Genomic DNA, 24848 nt, shown 5'->3' with positions numbered 1-24848 from the left:
GATAATAAAAGCCATGAGATCTGACAAGATCAACTGGAAAGATAAATATAGATAGGAGGGGCGCCTGGGTGGCTCGGTCGGTTGAGCGTCCGACTTTGGCTCAGGTCACGATCTCACGGTCCATGAGTTCGAGCCCCACGTCGGGCTCTGTGCTGACAGCTCAGAGCCTGGAGCCTGTTTCAGATTCTGTGTCTCCCTCTCTCTCTGCTCCTCCCCTGTTCATGCTCTGTCTCTCTCTGTCTCAAAAATAAATAAACGTTAAAAAAAAAAAAATTAAAAAAAAAAATATAGATAGGAAATAGAAGTCTAAGATCTGAGCCCTGAAGCTTTCCAATGCTTAGAGATTGGGAAAATGAAGATGATGTAGAAAAATGACATTAAGAAGGATCAGGCAGTGAGATGGCAGGAGAATCAAAAGATAATAGTGTCCCAGCAGCCAAGTAAAGAAGGTGTTTCCTGAAAAAGCTAGACATCAACTGTTTCAAAAGCTGCTAAGAAGTTGTGTCCAATGAGAACTGAGACTTGGTCATTTGACTTAGCAACTTGAAGGTCAGTGGTGACTTTGACAAGAATTGCTTTGGAGGCGTGCTGCGAGTAACAAAGAGGTTGAGTAGAGCTTGGAGCATAAGAAGCGAAGACAGTGAGTAAGGATAATTTTTCCAAAGAGTGTTACATCACAGAGAAACAATGATTGTACGCTAATTGGGATGCGCAGTACAGAAAGCTTCATAGTAAAGCAAAGATAGGAAGAAATTGCAGAAGCAATGTCATTGAGTAGGAGAGATGGGCCTGGATTCAGAACACAACTAGAGTCATGGGCTTTATATAAGAGCACAGACAGCTCATCTCCGGTTAAGAAAAGAGAAAGCAAAATATACGGACAGATCCAGATAGATTGGTACATGTGGGGGTGGGAGTGTGTGGAAATTCTCTTCTGTGGCTTCAACTTTGTCAGTAAAATATGAAGCAAGTTATCAGCTGAGAATAAATTTGGGAGAGGAGGTGTTGATTTGAGGAAAGTGAAGAGATTTTGAAAGAGTGGCTTTGGAAATTGGAGAATAAATTAAAGAAAAAAAAGCTAGGTGAACAGCTAAGAAGCCCAAGGAACCACTTGAAGTTCGCATTTATGGATTTAGAAAAGAAATCAACTGGCATTGTTGCTGAGTCAGTGCCCCACCTCCAGCCATATATAGCTGCTTGGGGGAGGGGTTGAGTAGGCAATGACATGAATTTAACTGGAAAAAACCTTACAGGGGGAAAAAAAAGAAGGTTTATAGTGTATGCAGAAGAATGACTATAATGACAGATCATGAAAATTTTACTAGTTGGGGTCAGCTAAACCATGTTGCAATAAGAAATAATGCCTTAAATCTAGTTGGATTAACACAACAAAGATTGATTTCTTGCTCATACTACAGTTTAGTGTGGGTCAGGAAGCTTTCTTTGGGAACTCTTTCTTCAGCAGAAATTCAGGGGTCGAGGATGCCTCTGTCATGCAACATCTTGTCTTCTCAGAGTTTGTGGTCCCAGCTGTGTACACAGAAAAGAGAATAGTTAGAGAAACCACACCAACTTATAACTACCTTGCACGTGAATTGATAGTTATTTCTCATCATATTCTATTGGCCAGAACTAGACACATGGCCATAAGTTAGCTAAAGGAAGTATGGAAAATGTAGGAGAGTAAATGGATTATTTAATGAATTATTAACTGTCTCTCTCATATAAATTAAGTCAAACAATAAGGGCAATGAGGATTTACTTCCCATCATCATCATAGCAAAAAAGTGATAGGGTCAAAATACTAGGATTTTCTGTGAGGTCAGAAAATTGTTTGAGGTTGGAGTCTATTCTGGTTATCGATTGCTGTATAACAAATACCACAAGACTTCGTAGTACAAAACAACTATTTTATTATGCTCATGGGTTTTGTGGGTCAGTAATTTAGAAAGGGTACAGTGAGGTCAATTTCTCCCATCTCTACAAGGTCTAGAGCCTCGGCTCAGGGTCACTTGAATGTCCAAGGGCTGGGACGGCTGGGGCTAAAACAACCACTTCTAAGATGCTTTCTTTGCTCACATGGCTGGTACCAAGTTTGGGATTTCTGAAGGAGCCCCTCAGCCTAGAATTTTGAAGATGGCCTCTAAATGTGTCCTCTCCAGCATGGTGTTCTCAAGGTAGTCAGGTTTCTAATCTGGTGACTCGGGCTCCAAGAAAAACGTATTGCAAGAGAGCAAGGCAAAACTGCAGGGCTGACCTGGTCACAGAAGTTGCATAGCATCACATCAGCCATATCCTGTTGACTGCATGCCATTCAGAAAAGCTAGCTCAGGTTCAAGAGGACGGCAGTGGGACTCTACCACTTCAGAGAGTGGCAGAGAGTTGAGAGAGAGGCGGAGTCACATTGCAGAAGAACAGGTGGAATGGAAGCCACCGTTCTGGCCATCTTTGGAAACAGAGATCTGCCACGCAATCATAATGGGAGTGAGCTAGAAAAGAAAGAGATGGATTCTAGAGATGCATGGTATCAAGGTCTTGAGAAGAGATTATTACTAATGAAAATGACTATGATTTGATCATTTTGAGCTGGGAGACAAATGTAGGATTGAAGACATTATGAGTTCAAAGGACCTGAGTATAGAAGGGATTTTCTCTGTGGAATCTGAAGTCATGAAAAATTATGACAAGAGTTGTGATGGCCACTGACACATTGAGTCCTATGTTAAATCTTTAGCAAATGAGAGAGACTGATCCTGAGGTTTGTAAATGAATAATATTTTTTTTTAAAAAGGAATAATTTGGGGCGCCTGGGTGGCGCAGTCGGTTAAGCGTCCGACTTCAGCCAGGTCATGATCTCGCGGTCCGTGAGTTCAAGCCCCGCGTCAGGCTCTGGGCTGATGGCTCAGAGCCTGGAGCCTATTTCCGATTCTGTGTCTCCCTCTCTCTCTGCCCCTCCCCCGTTCATGCTCTGTCTCTCTCTGTCCCAAAAAATAAATAAACATTGAAAAAAAAAAATTTTTTTAAATAAAATAAAAAAGGAATAATTTGCATACAACGTGGCCTACCTTCAAAAGAGTAAGTGTTTTTAAGGAAGACGAACAACATCTTTGACTTCCCATGAGGTAGAGGATAGCACCTATAAAACTTTCAGGTCCAACAACACAAGAGGAATAGGAGAACAAAGAGGCCTCCAATGGAGAGAGCCAGGAAAGCAGTGTCCTCGGTGGATGGCCAGCTTTCGTTAGAGCAAGAAGCTAAAAGTTATATTTGGGGAAGAGATTCTGGAGGTAGGGAATCTTAGTGATGACAGACTGAGTTCCAGAGGGCAGGGGGAAGGTGGGAAAGATGAGAAGATGGTCAGGTAGGGGGTTATACAGAACTGTATAGGAATGACAGTTCCCAGACCTGGGAATCGTGGGCCTCTGTGATTGCTCTGTCAGGGGAAGGGTATGACTCGATGGCCGTACCAATGGTCCCACTGGGCAAAGTCATTCTGTTACATTGTAAGTCAGATCATATCACTCACCTGCTCAAAATCCTATACTAGCTTCCCATCTAAACCAAATTCAATGGATACAAACATTCAGTGATTTCCAAAGTCCCGACAAGACTGACATCTGTTGTCCCTCTGGCCTCAGGTTCAGCCCGTCTCTTTCTTTCTATACCTGGAAAGCTCTTCCTCAGATACCTGCAGACTTGTTTCCTTACCTCCTGCAGCTTTTAATGCAAATATCACCTTCTTAGTGGGGACTCCCCTGGCCACTCTATCCCAAACCACAAGCACCCTCACCTTCTGGTCTCCCTCTCTGATTCAGTTTTCTCCTTAGAGCTCATCATTATCTACTATACAATATAATTTGCCTTTGGACTTGTTCATTTTCTATCTCCCAGCAATGGAATATAAGCCCCGAAAGAACGTAAATTTTCATTGTTCTAATTCCCATTGTTTTCTAGTACTTCAAACAGTACTTGGCCTGGAATAGGCCTTAAAAATTAATGTGGAATTAATGAATGAATGGTCTCTCAGTGTTTCTCAAATGAGTTATGCTCTATTCGAGTCACTAGGTCAGTTTAACATATCATGATCCACATTTATGTTTCACTTAAGGAGAAGGAAAGAAAATAGAAAGAAATAGGAAATAGCCGAAGGTATTGCACATAGTAAAGTATTATTGTATCAATACTTTAGTTTCAGTATAATACATATGTGTATAACAGATCCCAGTGGAAGATGTTTTTCATAATGTGGGCCCCGGTCAAAATTTTTAGAAAAACACTCTAGAAACTTTGTTGGGCTAATGTCTTAAACAGATCATGGTGATAAGTGAGGATTTATTGATGGGGAGGCCACTGGGAGAACTCATCAGAAACATATGTAGCTGCTTCTCTTGGTTAGTTCTGCTGGAGGCAGGATCAGTACTTTGGAAGGGGAGGGTTTTGCCAGGCATTTAAGGTGTTACTTCCTGGGCACTGCTGTTTCCCTAGACCAGAAATAGCACAGTGTTTAACACGTAATGGGCCCTCTAAGACTTGAGAGTTGGCTAAAGTTTTTTAATGATTATGTTATGGTTTTGGAAATATGTCTCAGTAAGTTGCTTTTGCCACAGGACCTGTTTCACACGGGATCATTAAGCCATCGAAAGCCTCCCCAAAGTAACTCATTGCTGGGAGAGACAGGGCCTATTATTATGACATCAAGAATGTTCAGCTGGAGCTCTTTCCCAGCCATATTAATTGCAGCCACCCTGCTTTTGGTAAGAAACTGTTACTTCCTTTGGGAAAGGGTTGGCCGATGGCCTTGTTTATGGCTTGGGATCAGAAGATTTGGGAGTCCAGTTTAGTCCCACCTCTTATGGGCCTCCCCTGTTTTCTCTTTCATACCGTGAGGAAGTTGGACTGATTTGTCTTTAACATCCCTTCCACCTTTATTCTTTAATCAGTGAATCTTTTATTTGACACTTAGGCTATATGGCATGTTATTTTCTGGGCTTGGGGTTCACTGGGGGCTAGACTGGGTCTACTTGGCATCTTTTCTAATGTCTACTCCAAAGTGCCCATAGTAGGCATTTTGCAAACATTGACTTATCGATGACTCTTGTGGCCGTTAACGTTCATAGAGGAAGAAAAGTCTGAACTCTTGGCTGTTTTTAGTTTGGGTATCTTAATGTCCCTATTTTTCTTCTGTTTTTCTTTAGTTCTGATTTTCTTATATTGATGTCTGTTCTTTTGTAGCTTTGGGATGGATTTTCTGAGACGTAAGTTTCTAATAAGTTAAAACATCGTCTCACTAGCTGGTTTTTGTAGACCTTTTAAAGGAGGTGGGAAGGGAACAGATTTTTGGCATAACAAGTAAGAAGTTGAATTTTGTGCCAAGCATTTCAGGTAGCATGTACTTTTTATTGTATAGCACTGTCCAACATTAGTAGTAATTATATCCTGACTCAAGATTCTACATTTTCTTTGGAATCCACCTCCATATTGCACTTTTTACTGCAAACAAGCTTCCTCCAGTGATAGTTGGAGGTTTGGAATGAGGAAGAGTACTATTATATAACACAATTTTACTCAGGGTGAGAAGCATATGGACTCATTTTGGTGATACTGTTTATCTCAAGGGTAGCTGAAGCTAGTTTAGACATTTAAAATGGAAAGATTTGTAAATATACCTCATGCTGCCTAATCCACTCTGCTCTTGCTTTTTACCTCTTGAATCAGGTAGCAATCAGTCTTGAGTAATTAAGCAGCTAGGGAATTGTGAAAGATAAATTCATTTAGCACATGGTAGAACTATTACTATGTCAGGTACTATCGCTTCTCCAGCATGGACTTCCAAAGCCTTCCTCAAATACATCTCTAACACAAGCAATCTGAACGATCCTCATTAACTGAAGTTGACTTAACTGTCATGACAAAACATTCCAAGAAAAAAATATCCCTAGTTCCCGAAAGCTGCGGCTACCAACCAGATTGGGATTTTCTGCAGTGCTGTTTCAGGGTAAATGCTGCAATTTAACTCGAAACTTGAATGGTGGAAATGCATTAAGGCTTATGCCATTACTTTTCTGAGGAAAAACAAAGCCCTATCCAGGAAAAAAAAAATCATTTAAAAACTGGACACTTACCTTCTAGATTCAATTCTTTCCCAAGCCAGTATTTTCATACCCAGGCATCTAACAAAAAAAGACAATTAGCAGAGAAGGATGAGATAATTCCTGTATTGATTTGAGGATGCTAGTGGCGACCCTTAGGCTTCTAAGAATTGAAGAATCCCTATGCATTGATTCCCACCTGCCTTCCTGGAACACTATGGTTTATGTATGCATCCGATATATGCGTCATAGTGTCTGATTTCTTTTGTAATGACAGAGCAATGCCTTCACCCAGACCAAGGCAAAACTGTTATTTGAGCTTCATCTTCTAGATCCTACTGTGTACCTTTAGAGAAATTATAATGCTGAATTTGAATTTAATATGAAGAAGATGCTGCCATTTTTTTTCTAGTGCTTCCTGACTTGGCCTAAATCAAATAAGACTATGTCCTGGCCAGTGATATTTCCAGTAATTGTTTACATCCTAAATTAAATATTTTTTTAAAGTTTATTTCTTTATTTTGAGTTAGACACATAGAGAGAGTGAGTGGGGGAGAGGGAGAGAGAGAATCCCAAGCAGGCTCCATGCTATCAGGACAGAGCCCAACGTGGGGTTCTATCCTACCAACCGTGAGATCATGACCTGAGCAGAAATCAAGAGTGAGACACTTAACCAACTGAGCCACCTAGATGCCTCCATCCTAAATTAAATATTGTATTTAATAATATAAATCAGTAAAATATTAGTTAAGAAAATTTGCTAATGGTATTTGAGAACACATAATAAAAAGCATGGAGTATAACCATAATAGTCAATGATATACACCAAAAAAAAGGAGACAATTTTGTCAGAAAGAAGTGGGTACAAGAATAGGTTTTTCAGCCTTAAAAAAGAAAAACTACTATTTATCTTACCAGCAATGGATGGGCTTATTCAGGAATAAAAGAGAATTGTAATCCTGGACAAACAACCTGTGGCAAAACCATAGACAAATCCTGGAAACAAAGGAAAGGTATGCTTCTGAAAGAGAAAATTGTAAGTTGGGAAGGCTGTTATAAACTACACTCCATTGGAGTAAACCAGGAGTTGGAAGCATGGTGACTTTTCATTGGCTTAGCTATGGCAGAGGGGCAGATAAGGAAAGCATTTCTTTCTTTAGCTGGGATAGTAAAGTTGTGTCCATGTGCATAGTCAAGTCCACTTCTTTCTCTTGGGTCTGCATTTGACTAAGAATTGCAAGGTTTGAGAGCTCTCCTCGTGGAAACCTTCTGACTCCATTTTAGTGGGGTTTCCCATTACTAATTTTCACAGGTTAAGCTACTTTTTAGCGGGGGGGGGGGGGAAGGAGATGGGAGAAACACATTACATGGCTCATTTCACTGAATGAAAACCAGTGGAGATCACCTATACACACACAAAGAAAGACTACTAAAGGCACCTAATTTGTAGATTTTTGGGAGTGACTGTGATGACTATAATAAGGACTCATTATAACACTCAACAATAAATTAATGGATTTACTCTATAACTCTGTCCCCTTTCCCTTCCTTTCCACTGTGTTGGTCAAGGGTCAGGGCAACTTCATGTACTTGACTGTGTTGGCACAATGTTTCAGAAATAATAAGTGCTCAATAATTATTTCTTGAATGAATGACTTTAATTCCTAGCTCACAGCAAAGATAAAGCTTAATTGTTTTAGAAATGGATATCTATGTATGAAATTCCATGTGTTCTTTTAAAATTCTGGGAATAATGATCTTTAAACAAAGCCATTGAAAATGGTTATGTAATGAAGGGATTTTGGATCTCCAAATATAAGAGTTTAGTCTAAATGTTTTATTATTTGTTTGGGTGCTTCATGCAACCTAAAAATATTTCCATGGCCATTTTATCATAAAGATGACTTCCTTATTTTCCCAGAGATACATGGGCACCTGTTTCTACTAAATAAGGAAATAAAAGTCACCAGAGCGATTCTCAAGTATGTTTTGAAGCCAAGATCAAAACCTGTATTACTTAATTTTTTTTCTCCCAGATTCCTTGACTCTGTAGTCTGTTCTCAAACTGAGCCCCGAGGACTCCTTGGGAGGCATTAGGACTATGGGCCTTGGAAAGAATTGAGCCAGCAGAATTTCCGGCTATTCCTCTCTGCTTCTGCCCATGAATTTCACTCTGGTATTTTTTACATGACAAGTTACCATAAAGATTTAGTTTGTGGAGAAATTCCTGTGGATCAAAAAACAAACCAACAAATGTTTGAAAACTGCCAGTTCTCTACCATTCTCCTCCTTCATAACATCATGGAAGGCAGAAACTGAACTTGAGATGAACTAAATTTATTTTACAGCCTGGGTGGCTGTGCTTTGATCAACTGTTATATCTACATGCTTGCTGTAGTTATTTTATTGAAATATTTCTAGAAGTGTGATTTCTACTTAAGACTTTAACATTCGCTCCTGTAGACAAGTTAACCTATTTTTAAGATACAGAAAATCCAAAGGGATGGAGGCAATGAGGTTTCATGGTTGCCAGAGGAAACTGAGCAAGACTGCAAAGAGACTCCAAAGGGTAGAATTATTTGTAACTTCACTGTATCCTAGGGTTAGGTTAGACTGTCTGTCTTACAGGTCAAAAAATTGTATCGTAAAGGCACAGTGGCAAACTAGACTCTCAAAGAAAGGATCCCATTTACTAAGTTGGAAAGAGATAATGGCCAACAGCTCTGTTCTGGTAACCTTTCCAAAAAATGGTCTAGTATACCACATAACAAGGCTTTCTTAAGATATATGAAAAAGACCAATTATTACTTGAAAGGCTTTGTGATGAGCATAAATGAAAAAATGATATCTGATGAATTTGAATGCTGCCAAATTGCCCACTCTGTCCTTCCAGATTTGGTGTCTTTCTTGCCTGAAAAGTTTTATGTACACAATACAGATTCATTGTTAGATGTTATCATTCTATGCTGGCTATCTCCTTTGGTTGATAAGCTTTATCTATACAATGACTCCATATCACTGACTATGTTAATAAATGCACTAAGTCAATAGTGTTTCTGTTGGGACTAGAAGACATTCCTTCTCCTTAGATTATTTATTGATCAAATAAGTTTAATCCTCAGACAGTCCCCATCTTTTTATGTTTTCCACGTATTTGAAGTTCATCCCTTCTGTTTCCACTGGGAACTTTCTATGATATTTTTCTTTTTGGTTGTGTTATTTATTCCAGTTTGTTTATCCCTTTGCCCATTCTGCTAATTCTTCCTAATCTTATCCTGAAAGATGAAAACCCTAAATCAGTAGCACATTATGTGAGAATTCCTTTATTCTTCCATCCTACTCAAACACCATTACCAACATACCATCTACTTGCATAGCCTTGCACTGCTGTGTTTCTAGAGCAGTCTGGCCAAGGGAGAGATGTCTGTCAAAGGAAATCCATGGGCTTCATCCCTATGAACTTCCAATTCCAATCTCTTCACATTGTTTTCTCTGACCAAAATGAAACTGCTGTATATCCAAACACACAAGGCCATTTCCTGTCTCATGATGTTCCTTTCTCCAGAAATTTCTTTCTATATCTCCCTTGTTCTGAATTTCAAGCCTTTAATGTTTGTTGCTCTATGGCATTTTTTACTGACTTCCAAACCCAAGAATGACTGGTTTTCTTTTTTGCCTTCTCTGTGCCCTTGTTTACATGCCTGTCTTCAATTCTATACTAGACTGCAAAGCCTTCATTAGAAAAGTTTCAACTTCAGGATGCCTGGGTGGCTCAGTTAAATGTCTGGCTCTTGATTTTGGCTCAAGTCATGGTCTCATGGTTCACAAGTTTGCGCCCCTCATCGGGCTCTGTGCTAATGGTGCAGAGCCTGCTTGGGATTCTCTTTTCTCTCTCCCTCTCTCTCTTTCTCTGCCCCTACCACGTGTGCATGCACACATGTTCTCTTTCTCTCTCTCTCTCTCTCTCTCTGTCTTAAAGTAAATAAATGAACTTTAAAAAAGAGAGAAAGGATCTGGGGCGCCTGGGTGGCTCAGTCGTGTAAGCGTCCGACTTCAGCTCAGGTCGTGATCTCGTGGCTCATGGGTTCGAGCCCCATGTCGGTCTGTGTGCTGACAGCTCAGAGCCTGGAGCCTGCTTTGGAGTCTGTGTCTCCCTCTCTCTCTCTGCCCCTCCCCCACTTTTGCTCTGTGTCTATCTCTCTCAAAAATAAATAAACATTAAAAAAAATTTTTTTTAAGAGAAAGGATCAACTTACTGTTTTTATCTTCAGCGACTAGTAATGGGCCTACCACAATATAGGAAGTAATTTAAAATTATTTTTGGACTGACTCAGTGAAGGCCAGCTCTGCCATATTGGCCCCCTGTATATAACTGGCCACCACCCTGGGTTCCTCACATAGCACTTGTGCTGGTTACTTTCTGTTTTCCCTCCCTATCATCACCAACACATTTTCTTCTCTATCCTTTTCTTCTTTGATCTTTGTTCTAGAAGGCTAATTTTTGTAGATTGGTCCACCAAGGCTCCCTTGGCACCTTGCTTTGTGTTGAGTTTGGCCAGTAAGAGGCATCACCAGGAGATAGTAGGGCAGAAAGAGAAAGAGGTCAAGGTCTTTCTTGCCTTCTTCCTTCTCTGCTTTGACAGTATTTCTCTGACAACTTCATCCTCCGACAGGCAGCCACTCCATATCTACAACTGTTACTAGACCCCGGTAGTACTATTTCCTCCCTTTATTCCTTTAGGCTTAAAAGTAATAACAACTTCCTGCTCGTGCTCGTCTCTAGATACCTCAACATCCCTGGTTTTTGGCTCTGACCATAGGTTTGTAAGTAAGTCTCTCAATTAAGGTTTTTGTATTTATACTGTCTAAGGGATTGTTATGTCCTTCCGAGCTTCTCCGTCTCTTGCTAGATATCATACAGCCATCCAATATCTTAGTGGATCTGAAGTCCTACCCTGAAGTCCATCTGCTTCCCTTAATTTGCTGGCTAATTCTTGCCAACAAATCGTCTTCTTCAAGGGTATTGGATTTTACTCTCTACCAACCAATTCCTGACCATCAGTGGATCTAGGAGCAGTCTGCATTGCCCATCTGAACTTGGTTATCATTAGATAGCTAGATATCTGCCATATTTGGCCATTTTGGACATCTTAACCTCACAATTTCCTTTGGACAGTGAGTGTGCATTGTATCTCCATTTAAATGCCAGTCTTGTGTCATGATTCATTTCTCCTACTTTTATAATTCTTGTACTTTGCTTTCTCCAACAAGTTGAAGTCTTGAGGCATACGAGTTTCCCATGCAGATTTATTTTTATATCTTTCATGGCTATTTTGATATGTCTCTTTTAAGAAAGACCCTAAAGAAGAATTTTCAAACATACATGTTTTTACCTTGGTAAAACTTGGGGCTGGCATTAATAGAGGCTTTGCCCTCTATGAAGCAAGAATGAGAAAATATTTCATTCGAGAGTTCCATATCACTGTGATCATTTTTAGGTCATGGTGGCTATTTTCTTCCTTGTACCTAGTCTAAGCTAAAAGTAGCTTGATATAGAATTGTTGCCTTATAGTCAGATTTTCCAAATATATATAAAAAGAGGCTTCCTGTCCTTGTTTTGTGCCATGGTGCTTGTGCTTTTGCAACTGAAAATAGCATTGGCGCTCATTCCTGGCACATTACACTGCAAGCTTCTATCTAATTTGCTGTCCATACTCATCCTAAAGTCCTTTTCAGTATTGCTGCTTTCCAAGTATTTCCTTCTCATTGAGCATCTATGTCTCATTTTCCACAAAGCTATTCGTTTTCCATTTTCAAGGTTGATACACATCCTTCTACCAACCTCTCTTCTCTCTAGAAATGTTACTTAATATTCCTGAGTGGTAACTTTTTTTTTATTCATTTTTCCTTATTGCAAAAACAATGCATATTATAGGAAAAGAGAGAGAAAGTGTACAACCACCATCCAGAGATAACTGATAAAAATTTCAACTATACCTTTGACTATATCTCTGTGTCTGTAGGTAGATAAATATGGAGATTTATAAAACAAAACATCTCTCTATATATTGTCATGCAGCCTGCTTTTCTTCTTCCTCTTCTTCTTCTTTATTCATTTAAGTAATCTGTATACCCAGCGTAGGGCTCAAACTCATGATCCTGAGATCAAGAGTCACATGCTCTTCTGACTGAGCCAGCCAGGTGCCCCGCAGTCTGCTTTTTCATTTAATAAATCAGGAATTTCCATATATGGAGAAATTATATAAACCTGTATATGTACTGTTTTTTCTAACAGTTATATGTTAACACTGGTGTGATTACTGCTCAGATTAAAAACTAGCATTCCAAAAGCCTCTTGAGTTTCTCTTTTTAATCACTCGTACCCCACCTTATAACCATTATCCTGACTTTTAAGGTAATGAGCTCTTAGCTTTTCTTTTTGGTTTTGCCTATGTTACAATGTGTATGCAAATATATATTATTGTATATTCTTGGTGAACCAGATATTTTATCAGTATGAGCTGATTTTCCATCCCTAGAAATGGTTTTTGCTTTAAAGCCTATTTTCTGATATTAAGATAGCTCATCAGAATCTTTTGCTCATATTTGTTACATATGTTTTTCTATTCTTTCAGTATCAACATTTCTGTTTTTTTCAGACTTCCTCATGTGTCTTGTAAATTGCATATAGTTAAATGTGGATATTCTTCAGCTTAACGATTTTTGTCCTTTAGCTGGAGAACTCAGTCCCTTCAGTCTTTTTAATACAATTTCAGAAATTTTCAGGTTTAAATCTACCATTTTATTTGTGTTTTATATTTGTCCCATATGGCCCATATGTTTCTACCCATATATATGTATATATTTGCTCCCTTTTTGACCACCTTTTGAAATGAAATAATATATTTTATTACTTCATTTCATTCCGCTTGCCACTTTGAAACTTCTAATATTGTGATTCCTCTAGAAATCAGAGTATAGTCATACTTCATTTACCAAAATGTAAAATTTATCAATAGCTTCATTTGTCTTCCTTATATAAAAAAGGAGATCACATGAACTCTATTGAGACCCCTCCTAACTTACATGTTATTGCTGTCCAGCACTTTAATTTTGATGCTATTATGTAAACTCACTGGGCATTATCATTTTTTCTTTATATAGTTCATGGTCTTTTACTTTTACCCACATACTTACCTGCTATTTTATTATTGTTGTTTCTTCTTGCGTCTTAATTTTTTTTTAATCTGAAATCACTTTCTTCTTTCTAACAGAAATTGCTTAATGCATTGAGAGATGTTCTATTGGTAGAAAAACTCTCTCAGTTTTTTGTTTTTCCCCTCATATTTGAAAGTTATTTTTGCGGGGTATGAAGTTATTGCATTACACTGAAAATGATGATTCTCCATCGTCTTTATTCCATTGTTTTTTTCTCCTCACTGCTTTTAAGATTCTGTTGTCTTTGGTTTTCTGCAGTTTCACTCGGATATGTCAATATGTGGCTTTCTTTGTATTTATCTCACTGACAATTTACTGAACCTCATGATTTCATGGATTACTGTCTTTTATAAATTCTGAAAACCTGTCAGCCTTTATCTATTTAAATACTATTTTTATTTTATTCTTTTTTCTTTCTCTTGAACTCCACAAACATATGTTATAATTGGCATGTCCCTCGCCTTCCTTTTTGTATTTTCCCTTTGTCTCTCTGTGCTACATTCTAAATATTGTCCTCTGTTTGATAAGACAGTTTACTAATGTTCCCTTTTGCTGAATGCTTGGTCTGAATGTTTGTGTCCCTGCTAATTCGTATATTGACATCTTAACCCCCACAGTAATGGTCAATGTTACCATTATTACCAGGGGTAGGAGGCAGGGTCCTCATGGCTGCTATTAGTTCCCTTATCACAGACACCTCAGAGAACTTATTCATCCCCTCTATCATGTGAGGAACACAATGAAAAGGGGCCACCTGTGAACCAGGAAGTGGTTCTCACCAGACACCCAATGTGCCAGTGCCATGATCTTGGACTTCCCCACCTCCGGAGTTGTAAGAAATAAATGTTTGTGGCTTATAAGCCATCCAGCTTATGGTATTTTTTGTGATAGTGGCCTCAGTGGACTAAAACACTACACCTAAGCTATTTCTAAGATACCCATTAATTTTTTTTAATGTTTAGTATTAGATTTTTTTAAATGTCTAAAACTTCGATTTAATTCTTTTTTTTTTTGAGTCTCCTATTGTCCACAGCTGTTTACTATTATCTGAATATACTTTCAAGACCATATACATTTTAACACAGGAAGCATAATCTAAACTTTTTATAAACATTCTGTTATCTGAGGTCTCTATCCCTCTTCTGCTGTCTGTTATTTGTACAGAAATCTTAAATCAATCACCTTGTTTTCTTGTGTTACTAGTTGTATGAGTGTGTGGTAGGCAAGATTCTTGAAAAAAAAATCATGGGTGTTTTCATATTCCCATGATGGTATTCTTTTTTCTAAAAGGTCTCTGTGGTTGTTTGTCTCTGTCTGGCACCTGAAGGCACTAGTAATTGGAAACCATCTCAAATGTAATTCATAGCCTGAGGTTCCCTGCTCTACCCAGACTATGATGTCCAGTCTGTAAATGTACACAAAGACCCATCCATTAAACACAACATTTTTTTAAGGTTTATTTATTTATTTTGAGAGAGAGAGAGAGAATCCCAAATGAATCCCAAAGATTTCGTGCTGTCACTGCAAAGCCCAACTTGGTGCTCAATACCACAAACTGTGAGATCATGACCTCAGCCAAAATCAAGAGTCAGAAGCTTAACCGACTGAGCCACCCAGGTGCCCATACACACAACTTTTAAGATACTTTTTCCCTTTTATTTTTCTTCTGCTGTGCTCAGCACAGATAAAGGCTTCTGTAAAATGTTCTGTGACTTGAAGTGAGAGGTGGGGGTTAGTTCTGGTGTGTCACTGCTCTGAATCTGTGGCCTCTGAGGTCCCAGCTTGAGGTGAAGAAGGTGTCTCAATAAGACATCTCACCTTTCCTAGCCCATGGAGCAGACCTCTGTCACCTCTCATCCTTTCAGGCTGCTGACTTGAAGCCCAAGGGTGCAGTACTGTAAAAAAATATTAATAATAATTAACTAAAACCCTCAAGGGAGAAATGGAATTCCTATGAATTTCTGCTTATTACTTTAGGTTCAGTATGGCCCCCAAAATTTGTCCTTAAGGTTCTCCGTTATATTTGTGGCTGTTCATTGATTTTTCAGATGAAGAGCTTTATTTTTTATCCATTATTTTCTAATTTTCAGCTAGTAGGTTAATCGAATAACCATCCTGTAAAATGAGGAATCAGAAGCAGCTGCAGTAGCACATTTAATTCCTGGATATTATTCTGGGAAGTATTTAAGCCATCATCATTTGAATATTTGCTTGATATGTATGTGTTGTATATTTAATATTCATATTAACTATCTTCTGATCCAGATTTGCTTCTCACATAATTTCTTAGGTAGCAATTTGCTTATTATCTTAAATTTCCAATTCAATAGATAATATTTAAATACAAACCTTTTCAAACTTTCTTTTACTACAGACCAATTACTACTTTTGAAACATTGGCATTTCCTTCTGAAAGGGAAGTGTTTACAACTATGAGGACTTTAATTTGAATGTAGAAGCAAAATTCTTCAGAATGCAAGGTGCGATAGAATGATTTATCCAGGTGTCTGGGTGGCTTAGTCACTTAAGCATCCAACTCTTGATTTTGGCTCAGGTCATAATCTCATGGTTCATGGGATAGAGCCCCACGTCAGGCTCTGTGCTGATAGCTCAGAGTCTGCTTGGGATTCTGCCTTTTTCCCTCTCTCTTCTCTCTCTCTCAAAATAAATGAATAAATAAATAAATAGACTTAAGAAAAAAAGGCTTTATCCAGAGTGTGACACCACCACATTTCCAGTATAAAGTGTGAACTTAAACCAATGATTTTCCTTTGCAAGGACTTATTCTTATGTCAAGTGCAGAATGTTGAGAGGATACTAACCACTGTATTACTAAACTATTTTGGTGATCGTAGCCTACAACTGGATATCCATTATGAAAGGAAACAAATAATGTTTATGGTGCTTCATAGAGCTTACAGTTCCAAAATATCATTCCTTGGAGTACTCTGGGTTCTAATTTGATTAGACCAGGTTGAGAGAAAATGGGATCGAATGATCTGAGAATGGTAGGGTATAAAGAAATTCTTGGAAATCAGATGAAGACAGTTAAGAGCAGCACATATAAATCCTTTACCAGAGACTCTGAACTCAAATGCCTCATAGAAAGGCTGCTTACACTTGGTATGTGCAGTAGATATAGGAAAGTAGAGAATGCTGAGGATTTGTCATTATAGGATATATACACTGCCAAAAAGCATTGAAATTTAGTGTTGAAAAATGCATTACCCATGTAAGACACGTCTGCAAGCCAAACTGCATGGTCAGGGAGCCAGGAAAATGAACAAAAGGGATCGAATAATAATTAAACTGTATTCAGCACCTTAGAATGTCCCCATGATAGTAATTTACAGGTTTAATGTACTTAAATCCTCCCGATAACCCATTAAAGGAACTTTTTTTTTTATAGATCAAAACACTGAGAGAGAGTTTTAATAATTGGCCAAAGGTCGTATCGGCTAATATGTGAAGGTGCTACAGCATAAACACAGGAACTCTGGCTCACCAAAGCTCTCCACTAAGCATATTGACTCTCCGTGTCTTTGTGGGTAGCTAACGATCAGACTGATTGAGTTCTGTAAACAAAATTAATACTGTCTACTAGATTCTCTCAAAACGCCGACATCCGTGCCATCAGAGAAAAGGAAAAATATATGTAATATTAAATGATTTTAATACATTAATTATATACACACACACACATTCAATTACCCAGTTCAATATAGACTGAAATTTATACCATGATGCATGGCTGATTTGGCCTCTATTCAGAAATACTTTGGATACTGAAAAACCAAACAAGCCAAAAAAGCAAACAACATTTGAAAAAGAAAAACTCACTTCAGTATAAAATAATGTCATCACAGGGTTTTTTGGCAATATAGACTCCATGCATATTACTAAAAATATCAATGTATTTGAATGAAAATCTTTGAAATGTTAGGCTTTCTATGTCTTAAGTGAACAGTGAAAAATAGAGCACAGCAATAAAAAGTTATCTGAATATGGATATACAACATAAATAGCAATTGAATCAGCATGACTCTTATTTAATTAAAACTAGTTTTTTCACCCTCCATTAAATGAAGGATTTCTTCTAAGATGAGAAAGTTGAATGGGAATAATTATATCATAAATTATTCTTCCTCTACTTTTACATATTTCTAACTTTATGATGCTAAAAATATTTTGACTAAATATGTGGCTTTCATACAGTGCCTTGTTATCTACGCATACACTTTGTTACTGCTAATCGTTTTATTACTATCCAAAAATATTAGACCATTCTAGCTAGTTATTCCACTCAGTTCCATATGTCCTGATGTCCGTCCTTGTACCGTTTATAGGTTTTTAAAATGTTCTTTGTTTTGTGCCATGTGCCCTTTTGCAATTTTTACTTAAGGCATAAAGAGCCAGTCCTATCAGCATGATAATTCTTTTAACTATGTCAGTTTGAAGAAGCACTAAAAATAGGAGCATACGTAAAGAAGGCAGCAGTCAATAAGAAGGTTCTGAGAATAATTCCAAAGAGTCATATGAAAAGATACATTATGCTTTATGAATAAAACTCAGTTCTCATAAATAAATGAAAATGTATTGAAATGGTCAAACTTTTGTTTGAAATTCCATATTATACATTTACAATTTATAATTCCCATATTATACATTATACATTGCAAAGAACTGAGTTAACCCTATACTCATATTAAAGTCATAGGGAAAAGCTATCATAAGAGAAGATACGAAAATTTGCCTTTAGTCACAAGCTTAAAGAAAATCCTGATTTGTAAATTATGTAATTGTTTTCCCTACATTTGAAATTTCTCCAACTTAAGTTATATTGCACATTTATTTTATTTTAGATCATGGGTGCAATTCTGACAAATTACCTGTGTCCTAAGCTATACGCTAAATCCTATGTGTGGTATTTAATCATACACAACATGATCGCATATATTATAATATTAATATGAAATCATACTAACATTTTCCTTTTTTAAAAGTTTTTATTTTTTATTTATTTTGAAAGAGAGATCGAGAGTGAGCAGGGGAAGGGCAGAGAGAGAGGGAGACAGAATCCCACGCAGGCTCCACGCCCCCAGCACAGAACCTGACACTGGGCTCAAACTCACAAATTGTGAGATCATGACCTGAGCCAAGATCAAGAGTCCGATGCTTAACCAGCTGAGCCACCCAAGCGCCCCTACTTTCCTTTTGGATGCATAATCATTGGCAAACAGCTTCTGAAACCGTACTCATATATGTACTTTCTTCGAGTATTTATTGTTCCGCACTGAACCTTTATATGAAATAGACTTTCCTATCTGAAAGAATTATGTTTAATATAAAGTTACCCTTAAATAAATATATCTAATATTTAATTTCATATACAGAAAAGCAGGAATCCTTGAATTTTTGTAGCCATCATTAATGTTGAAATCAATAGTAATTATCAATGTCTAAATATATTTATTGAGAAACATTACTCATGCAAATATGTTTCCAATAACGCATTTATTGACAATTTATAGCGCTGTTCTTGAATGTCAAAGCTAAATGGAGATGCGTGACCAGGATAGAGGATGCAGAGGATTCTGTGAGGGTGATTCTCAGATGGCCAACCCAAACGGAAACTTGAAGGCAAACCCACCTCACTTTGGCTACCGTCCCCTCAGAATTCAGCAATAGCTGCTCCAGACAGAATCACCTGCGTGCCATAACTAGAGAGACACCAGCACACAAAATGAAGGAGGAAAGAATATAAGCAAACTGAAGATTAGAAAAGTTTGCCCAAAGACAAATTTATCCCAGAAAATGGAGAAACCTCAAAACATTCTCCATAAAAGATACAAACACCATGACTTTTCCAGGGATTACAAAAATGTGGAAAATAGACACAAAAGAAAACAGAAAAACTGAAGAGGCAGCAAAAAGAGGAAAAATAAACTGGCAGAGCTCAGGGGAAAATAATTGAAGGAAATAAATCAAACCATTTTCAGAGAGATGGGCTACTTTGAAAGCAACAAAATATAAAATATAAAAGAATGAAAACACATTTAGAAACATAGAGCACAGACTTGAATAAATCATACAAAAGGAAATAAAAAAACAAAAATAGGAAAGTAATTAGAGAGAGGATGATTGAAATGGAGACAAAAGCATCAACATAATGATAAGCTGTGATTGAGGAAAAATAGAGGAATATGGAACAGAAATAAAATATTCATAATTACCCCAATTGTCCTTCAGGCATTAAGAACAAAGATAGATGATCTCCTGTGTGTAATAGCTCAGGGAATATAGCACATACGTCCCCTCGAAAAAAGAAGCTCTTTTATAAAATGTCATTTAAAAAAGGAATCAAAATAAAAACTCGGAAAGGAGAAACCATGATAAAGCTACTTAAATATAGAACAAAATTACCAATTCTGAGAATTACAGACATAGAATAGAATGAAACTATTATAAATCTTAAAAATGTAAAAAAAAAAAGTATAATAGCAAAATTGGGGAGCAGGAAAGAATTATGTGTACCTCTTGTCTTTCATAGTGGGCAATACATAGATAGTGCTTACTGTTGAAACATGAAATTAAAAAAAAATAGTGACCTAATACTTTCATTTCCATAATTTTTATCATTTTTACTTAGAAGGTTATCTACAAACTTTATAGGCATAAACAGAATTCCATATGAAGTTTAGTAATTTATTTTTTTATTTTTTTTAATGTTTATTTATTTTGAGAAAAAGAGAGAGAGAGAGCAAGTGGGGAAGGAACAGATAGGTAGAGACAGAATCCCAAGCAGGCTCCACACTGCCAGCACAGAGCCCAACACAGGGCTCAGTCTCATGAACCATGAGATCATGACCTGAGCCAAAATCAAAAGTGGGACACTTAACCAACTGAGCCACCCAGGCACCCCTGAAGTTTAGTAATTTATTTTGAGGAACTTATTTAAAGAAAACAATATGAGGACATTGCACTCAGTTACCAAAATAATTCAGTAATTGTCATTGATATGAGACAAGTGTATGTAAAACATGTTTAAATAATCCTTTATATAATCAAATCTCATTTCTTTGAAAATTCACTGAAGAATAGAGGGTATTTTTAAATTTTATGCAAGATGAGCAGTTATGAAAAAATAAGGGTTAAAACTTTTTAAGTGGGATTAAGAGCACAGAGAAAGAAGAAAGGAATATGAAGTTTTGAATGTAGCTATCCAAATATACCATGCAATGGATTTTTCCATGATAAATAAAAATTGTAGCATTCCAACATAGGAATACAAAAATGTAGTTCTGTGGTCTAAGGATCATGGGTTTATCCTTATTCTATATAAGTACTGTAGGAAATCATCTTCCTTCATGTTTTAATTTTTTATACATAAAAATAGAATTATTTACCTTTCATGGTTTAACATGCATGTGATTTGTAAAGATATTGTGTGGAAACACTTTGGATTTTGTGCATGGAATATGTTGAATATAAGCAGATACGCTTATTGGTTTGGTCCTAAAAGGATCAGGTGTATTGATGTGTCCACGTTGAAGAATGATAAAGATACAGTATATTTTAAAAGTCAGTATAAACAAGACTATTGTATTTAAATATAATATTACTTCCTGGAAGAGAGCAGATTTAATAAGTAAAATTCCCTTTATTCTTTTCAAAAATACAGCCATGAGAATTATATAAATGGTAGTGATTGATTTTATAAACTTATAGGAAATATGAACTTAGAAGATTTTAGATTTCTATAGTGCTTTACTTAAAGATAACTCTTTTCTCCAATATGTCTATATATCTATAGATATCCATAGATAGATATTTCACTCTATCTTTCTAAATTTGTACAGACACACACACACATACACACACATACAGATTTAGAAATACAGAGTGAAATTCTTGAATATCTAACATACTTTGCTTACTAGGCAATAAAAACCCTGCACATTTCTGTCATTAAGAGCTTACTTTTTGCTGCCTTTTTATTATGAACGTTTGAAAACATACCAAAAAAGTGAAAGAACTATACCTACCACCTGGATTTTATAATTGACCTTTACCACACTTCTTTATCACATAGCTATTCACCTATTTATCCATCCTCTATCTATATCAACCATCTTATTTTTGGTGCATTTTATACTTCATCCCTAAAGGGTGCATGTCATTTACTAGAGTTCAGTGTTGTTTACAGTTTATTGTTTCTGGTGAGATAAAATTTATATACAATAAATGCACAAATCTTAGTTATATTATTCATTAACTTTTGAGAAAAAATTAACCCCAACATTTTATCTCCCCAGCAAACTCCCTCATACCCCTTCCCATAATCCTTACCCCCACACTTAGCCCTCAGATATAACAACTAGTCAAATTATATCTCACCATTTATTTGTTTTGCCTTTTCCAGAACCTCATGGAAATAGACTCATATAGTCATTTTTGGTAGAAGGCTTCTTTTACTGGGTGATAATATTTTTGACTACCATCTATATAAGGGTTTATATTTTGATGTTAGTAAGCTCAATGTTAATATTTGTGATAAGAATGTAAACATGAATAGAATATTGTGGTTATTTCTAAGTGCATTAGAATATTGATACAGTCACAACAACAACAAATAGATGAGCCTGTGTACTTCCTAAAGTACACCTTTAGGTGTAACACCTCCCACACTTGAAGAAACATGGAAAAATCCAGTATTGAATCCTGACTTTATTGTCCCATTGTTCTTGCTGGATGAGTTACCTAACGTTACTTGGCCCTAGTTAGCTTAGCCATCATTGTGATAATAATGTGTATAACAGTGTGATAATTATTGTGTGGGATAAATGAGAAATCGTATGCAAAGTGTTTACCATAAAATAACCGGTAGCTATTATTACCATGATTAGAAATCTGTCAATCATGAATGCGAATCAGTAATCATAATGAATGCTAACATTTATTTAGCCTTTATGTGCCACTGTTCTAAATGAATTAACTGACTTAATACTCAAACTATGAAGTAGACACTATCCTCATGTTGATACGATGGAATTGCAATATAGAGAGTGTAAGTTACTTTCCCAGAAGACATACTAAGTGATAGGGCAAAGTTGACACTCAAGCAGAAAGCTCTTGACCACCAAGTCATAGTGCTTCTTGGCAGTTTAGTGGTGCTCTGTAGAGGACAGGTGTGGGGGGGGTGGTAGTAGAGAAAGAACTGTGAGTAGCAGTAGGAGTAGCAGTGGTAGAATTTTATTAGCAGAAACGGAAAGGAATATAAGGGCACCAAGCCTCCAACCGAATTAGTAAAGGAGGTTCTACAAAACACAAAAAAACTCAAAAGAAAAAAAAGACAAGAAGGAAAGGAGGAGGTGGGGTGAGGAGAGAGGGGAGAGGTAGAGAAAGAGAAGGAAGAGGAGGAAGAGGGATGAGGCAGCAATGAGGCCAACTTTAATCATTTCTTAATTTTCCTGTTGCTAGTTCTATCAGTAAATTCATTACGTAAAGGAAAGTGTAGTTTTGGAAGTTCCCCAGGTCACATGACACGGTTGTTCTCAATGTGGAGGGCCAAAGCAGTTTTCCCCTCACGGGCTTCATCATGTTACTTGAGGGGGCATGGAAGTTCTAAAATTATTAGCCATTAGCCAAAGGATACTTACTTTGTTAACTTTACTTTTTGTTCTCCTTCAATATAAGGGTGTTTTTTTCTGGTGACAGAAATAAAATATGCTATTCATAGAAAAACTTCAAAGTATACAATGAAGCAGAATTGAAAAGATGTCATTCTCGTTAGCATAATCATATTGTTCAAAGATAATGCTGTAAAATTCTATAAATATATGTTTTTGTTATCGGATGCATAACAAATTACCCCAAGACTTACCAGCTTAAAAGAGCAACAATTATCATCAATAGTTTATGAGCATCAGGAACCTGGATACGGCTTAGCTGGATCTTCCCCTTTATGTTCTTTTATAAGGTTGCAGTTAGCTTTTAACCTTCCAAACTCATTCAGTCGTTGATGGTAGGATCCAGTTCTTCAAGACTGTTGGGTTGAGGGTCTCAGCTCCTCACTAGCTGCTGGCCAGACTGTTCTCACTGCCTTGTGTCATAGAATTCTTCAGAATAACAGTACTTCACGGAACGCCACAAAAGAGGCTACGAGCAAGATGGAAGTCACAGCCTTTTGTAATTATAGAATTGGAATTCCATTACTTTTGCTTTATTCTATGTACTAAAAGTAAGTCACTACATTTACACTCAAAGGTGACATATTACAAAAGAGTGCGACTAGCAGGAGGTGGGGATTATTGGAAGTCATCTTAAAAGTCTACCTACCACAGTAGATATACTCAAATCTTAACAGAACCGATACCAGACTGCAAAACTTGTTTTTCTGGCCTGTTTTATCATCAATATATTGTGAATATCTTTCAACGTAACCAAATGTTTTAAGTTAGTTAAAATATGGCTGTGTGGTAATACTGTCAGCACCTATTTTTTAGAGATTATGAACATAGAGTCTGGAAATGGGTTGCTTGGGGTGGAATCTTGGCGTCACCATTTAGTATCTGTGGGCTTGGACAGTTACTTAACGTCTTTACAACTTAGTTTCTTCATTGGTAAAATGGAGCTACTAATAATACCTTCCTCATGGAGTTGAGAACAGTGCTCGGCACATAGTAAGCCCTCGGTGAATGTTATTATCGTGGTCAGCATTATTTTCGCTATGATTTCAATTAATAAAATGCTGCTGTGGCCATCATTGGGCATGCAATTTTATTCACGTCTCTGTTTCCTTATGATAAATTCCTAAACATGAAATTGCCAGGTCAAAAGATACATGTGCTTTTAATAACATTGTCAAATTACTTTTCAACAAGATTATGTTAATCGTCAGCATTACAGTGTCTGTTTCCTCAAACTCTCATCGATTGTGGATAATTTCATCTTTATGATGATAAGATGAAAAGCAAGAAATCCTATTATATTTTTATTTTATTTGTATATCCTTATCAATAAGGCTGAGCCTTTTTCCTTTTTTTTTTTTAAATTAAGGTATAATTGACATATGATATTATAGGTTAGGTGCACAACATAATGATGTGATATTTGTACATATTGTACAATGATCACCACAATAATTGTAGTTAGCACCCATCACCACATGTAGTTCTAGAGTTTTTGGTATGTGTGATGAGAGCTTTTAAGATTTCCTTTCTTAGCAACTTTCAAATATGCCTTACAGTGTTAGTAACTGTAGTCACCATGCTGTACATTATATCCCCGTGACTTATTTATTTTGCAAGTGGAATTTTGTACCTTTTGACTACCTTCACCCATTTCACCTATCCCCCCGCCTCCACTCCCTGCCTCTGGCAACCACCAATCTGTTCTGTGTATCTATGAACTCATGGGTTTTGTTTTGTTTTGTTTTGTTTTTAGATTCCACATAAAAGAGAAGTCATATAGTATTTGTCTTTCTCTGTCTGACTTATTTACTTAGCATAATGCCTTCAAGGTCCATCAATGTTTTTACAA

The 24848-nt window shown here is 37.0% G+C and overlaps 1 protein-coding gene and 1 long non-coding RNA gene across 4 annotated transcripts in view; one reads left to right on the top strand and one right to left on the bottom strand.

Moving 5' to 3' along the window:
- PTCHD4 (patched domain containing 4) overlaps window positions 1-24848 on the top strand; it is a 181484-nt gene that overhangs the window by 62248 nt on the left and 94388 nt on the right. The window lies entirely within an intron of this gene.
- LOC109499697 lies at window positions 1310-23433 on the bottom strand. Its single transcript, XR_002742298.2, has 5 exons — window positions 23191-23433; window positions 15126-15202; window positions 6123-6170; window positions 5667-5744; window positions 1310-1530 (listed from the first exon to the last, which is right to left on the bottom strand). It is a non-coding gene; the product is annotated as an uncharacterized LOC109499697 (long non-coding RNA).

The sequence above is a fragment of the Felis catus genome, chromosome B2 (genome assembly GCF_018350175.1).
Source record: "Felis catus isolate Fca126 chromosome B2, F.catus_Fca126_mat1.0, whole genome shotgun sequence".
Taxonomy (NCBI): Eukaryota; Metazoa; Chordata; class Mammalia; order Carnivora; family Felidae; genus Felis; species Felis catus.
This window is presented reverse-complemented; position numbering and strand designations above follow the sequence as displayed.